This window comes from Chenopodium album, chromosome 1 (assembly GCF_948465745.1).
Source record: "Chenopodium album chromosome 1, dcCheAlbu1.1, whole genome shotgun sequence".
Taxonomy (NCBI): Eukaryota; Viridiplantae; Streptophyta; class Magnoliopsida; order Caryophyllales; family Amaranthaceae; genus Chenopodium; species Chenopodium album.
The window spans coordinates 47,812,090-47,816,318 of NC_137834.1; the positions used below are offsets into that span (position 1 = coordinate 47,812,090).

At 40.1% G+C, this 4,229-nt stretch overlaps 1 non-coding gene across 1 annotated transcript; it reads left to right on the top strand.

Moving 5' to 3' along the window:
* The first annotated feature begins 497 nt into the window (after positions 1-497).
* Positions 498-603, top strand: LOC145565334 (small nucleolar RNA R71). Its single transcript, XR_014095013.1, has one exon. It is a non-coding gene; the product is annotated as a small nucleolar RNA R71 (small nucleolar RNA).
* Positions 604-4,229: the final 3,626 nt, after the last annotated feature.

The following is a 4,229-nucleotide window of genomic DNA, read 5'->3' on the forward strand; positions in this document are numbered from 1 at the left end:
CATGTTCACATTCACTACTCTCACCATCATCAAGATTTTCAAACCCATTTGAACAAGTAGAAGCATCATGGTCATAAGACCCACAAACATCACAAAATAATCATCCATTGGGCATATTGTTAGAGGTAGAAGGAGGAGTAGGGTTAGAAGATGTACCTCTCCCTTTAATGTGGGAGGGATGAACTTGTGCATTGGAAGTTGCACTCTCAAGCTTGGCCTTGATTGTTGTCATCTCCTTTCCTAAACTTGTAATTTGAGAGGATAGATTATTGATGGCATTAAGGTGATCAACCGAATAAACCGTTGATCTATTCTTGCTCGAAGACTCTCTTTCTCCTTCTTGCCAATCCATATAATGGCGCACCACATATTCTATGATGTCCACAACCTCTTCTTCGGTTTTGTTCATGATTGGGCCTCCGGCTCCCGCATCAAGACACGATTTGCCTTGAGGACTCAACCCTCCATAGAAAATTTGAATGATTTGATAGGTTGGGATGCCATGATGGGGGCATTCTCTTTGATACTCCTTATACCTTTCCTAAGATTCATACAAGCTCTCACTAGGTTTTTGCTTGAAACTTTGGATCAAAGTCCTTGCCTCCGCCATTTTCTTTTGGGGGTATAACCTAGACAAGAATTCCTTGGTAACTTCATCCCATGTTCTAAGAGAATTTGGCTTGACCTCCTTGTCTAACCATTCCAAGTCTCTACCTATGAGAGAGAAGGGGAACAACTTGAGCCGGATAAACTCTTGAGAAACACCATTCACTTTAATAGTGTTACAATACTTCTCGAACTCTTTGAGATGGTTTAGCGGACTCTCAATCTTAGCCCAACTAAATTGTCTCCTTTCGATCAAAGTGATCATGGCCGATCTTATTTCAAATTCATTTGTCGGTGTTGTTGGCAATGAAATCCCACATTCAAACCTATAAGCACCGGGAGTTCCTAACTCCTTCAAAGCAACTCTTGGATTATCTCCCATGCTTACTTGATCCTCCTCTTCTCTTTCTTGGTGAATTTCTTCTCTTGGAGAGCTTTGACTTAAAGAACGATTAGCAACCCTTATCCTTGTTATTGTTCTCTTGATTTCCGGATCAAATGGAACTAAAGTCCTTCCTCTTATCCTACGCATACAAAAACTCAAAGCAAATATCAATAGCACAGCTACAAAGGTAGCCTAAAGAGAAAAATCTTTTTTTTTTTTATTTTGAGATTAAGTGAAATAGACTTAACAACAAAAGCAATTATCTACGCCATTCCCCAGCAACGACGCCATTTTTTGATCTAGGGCGAGACTAGGTCGTTGAAAACTAATCTACCCTTGGTAAAAACAAAATTTGTAATCTCTCAACACACCCCTATACAAAGCATAAAGTAAGTCGAGGGTCGAACCACTAGGAATGGGAGTTGAATGCTAATGTCAAAGCTAAGCTATTTCGAAGCGATGAAATGAGGTGTGTATATTCAAAACAATCAAAATGAAATCAAATTTATCAAGCACTAGGGTTAGGATCCGCATATACTCGGAATGGATATAGCTAATTGGGATTGGAGAAGATTAAGTCGAGTATTGCGAGGGAAAATAAATTAAGCAATCAAAAGAGTAAGGTAGCCTAATCTCCTAGAGGTCAAGCTAGCGCCAAGTACGAGAGACTCTAACTAGGAACCTTGCAAACCTACTCAATCGACAAAAGCAAGCCACAAATCAATTTTCCGTATCAATGCAAGCTTACAATGCATTCTAGTGTAACAATCAAAGTTAGCTACTCTTCAATTAATCACACACATGCACTTAATCAATCAACCAATTTAATCACAACATCAACTCCATCAATTTCCCCAATTAACATCAATCCATTACTCATACATGCTTCACCATTCCCCTAGCAAGAGAACTACTCACAATCCATTGAAGTCAAAATAAAAACTAAGCTAATCAACAATTTCATCATCATCATATCAATAGAACTAATTCAATCACAAATTCAATTCAAACTTGAGCAATCAACAAAGCAATTGAAATAATAAGCTAAAGATTGCATTAAAGTAAAAGAAATCCTTACAAACTTGCTTCAATTCAATGTAGAAAATGCTAGAATTACCAATCTTCAATCATCAATCAAGAACTTCTCTCTCTACAATCTAGAGTTTCTCTCTCTAAAATACTGATTCTAATTCTATTCTAATTTCAGAATTATTTTTTTTTCTTAAAATAGAAAGAAAATCTATATATAGTAAAACTAACTAAAAGACGTTAGTTAGATCGTCCCCAAATAAACCCAAACAGGCGCGGCCAACTGTAAGGGAGAGCGCAGCCGCGCAAATCAAGGTACGAAACAGAGACCCAGACAGGCGCGCCCGAGCCCGAGAGAGGCGCGGCCGTGCCATAGCCGTGCACGCCCGCGCCTGAGAACAGGGCATCCTTCTTCCCTATCATGCCGATGCTCCTCGTGCGTTCCACTTAATGCTCTTGATAAACACGCGACCTTGCAGTTTCTAAACTCCATGTTTGTGGGTTCAACACTTGAAATCATGCCCCCACGACTTGAATGCACAGCTCAAGGACTTTAGGAACTTGCACTTCTCCATGCTTGAGCTTCAAATGGAGAACATTAGACATCCTAATCAATCCCAAACTTGGGAAGAGGCCTCGAGAAACTTGGATAACAACCTTAACCTGAAAAATAAAGGAAAACAAGCAAATAAAAGAGAAAATAAACCAAGAAATGCATAAAGAAAGAAATTCAACTAAGAAAATGCAAACTAAAAGAAATAAAGAGTAAAAATAAGGGAAAGTTGAGTAAAAGAGCTATAGAATAACATGAAATTCACCCTAAAAAGAACCAAATGAGTGTCATAAATGACAGTCATCAAACGCTCTCCCCGATCACTCAAGATAGTGACCAAAAGAACGTGAGCAATGTATATCCGAGCCAGCTACTGAAGTGTACAATGTCGATCAACCTCGTTGGCCGATAACTCATCAGCAAGAACTAAGAACGGACAAGATTGCGCATACATCTGAAGGGTCTCCGCAAGACGGTCCCACACGAGGTCACACAGTCTTTTGTTTGACCCCTTTATAATCACCATAGCTACGGGCTCACCTCCAAAAGGAGAGCCCGTAATCATAGAGAAACCGTAAGGGGTAACCGTCATCTCTCCCTATGGGAAGTGGAAAGTGTTGGAGGAATCCCACCAAAACTCCAACAACTCACGGAGGAAAGCTGACGACTAAGGCTAACTCGATAGATCCCAAAGAGCCGATCTCTGAAAGCTCCACTATACCCCTCACTACGACGGGTGATCTCTCAAAACGACCTCGCAAGTCACCAGAGCCGTATAGACGCATGCTAGGCTCACTTTGATGAGTGTCATTTATGACACTCTTAGGCTAGGTTTTCTCTATAGTTTTATTCTCATTTTTAGTCTTTTATGTCTTGTTTTTAGGGAACAATGCTTAAATTACGTGTTTATGTGTTAGTCTAGAGTAATGTCTGCTTTTATTGGTTTTCTTGTCATTTTGTTCATTTCTCGACTATTTCTCTCGCTTCTTTGCTTCCTTGACTTGTTTTGTAGGTGTGTCGAGTTTCCCGGGATTTAATTATCAAGGATGAAGCTCTAGTGCCTTCAAGGAGATTAATGGAGCTAAGTTTGGGAATCCAAACATGCAATTAAAGCTAGCTCTGCAAGCACAAGGACCTTGGAAGCAACGCTTTAGCTTGGAATGTTCAAATGCTTGGAAGATAAAGGAGCTACCCTTCTCACGAGCATCACCTCGAGTGCACCAATGATAGGGATGCTCGGGAGCGCGGAGTTTGGTCAAGCAAGCAAAGGAGCTAAGGCCACGTGCACCAAGCAGGGGTGCGCGCGCGGCATAGGGTGTGTGCGCGCAGACCCAAATGTGCGCACGCGGCTTGGGTGGTGCGCACACACAGCCCTGTCTAGCCACCTTCGCTTGTTTTTTTTTATTTATAGCTTTTGACATTCTTTTTTTGGGACGACTTAATTTTTTGTACTTGAGAATTATTTTTCTAGAAATAGTAGAGAGAGAAAGTGGAGAGAGAATCTTAAGATTTACTTGATTTGTACTTGAATTTGGTCTTAGATTTCAATTGGATCTTGGAATTCCTTCTTCAATTCAATGAAAATTTGTGAGAAATTTTTACTTTGATTTACTTTTATTGCAATTTCTTCTAGTTTCTTGAATTTTGATTTGGATT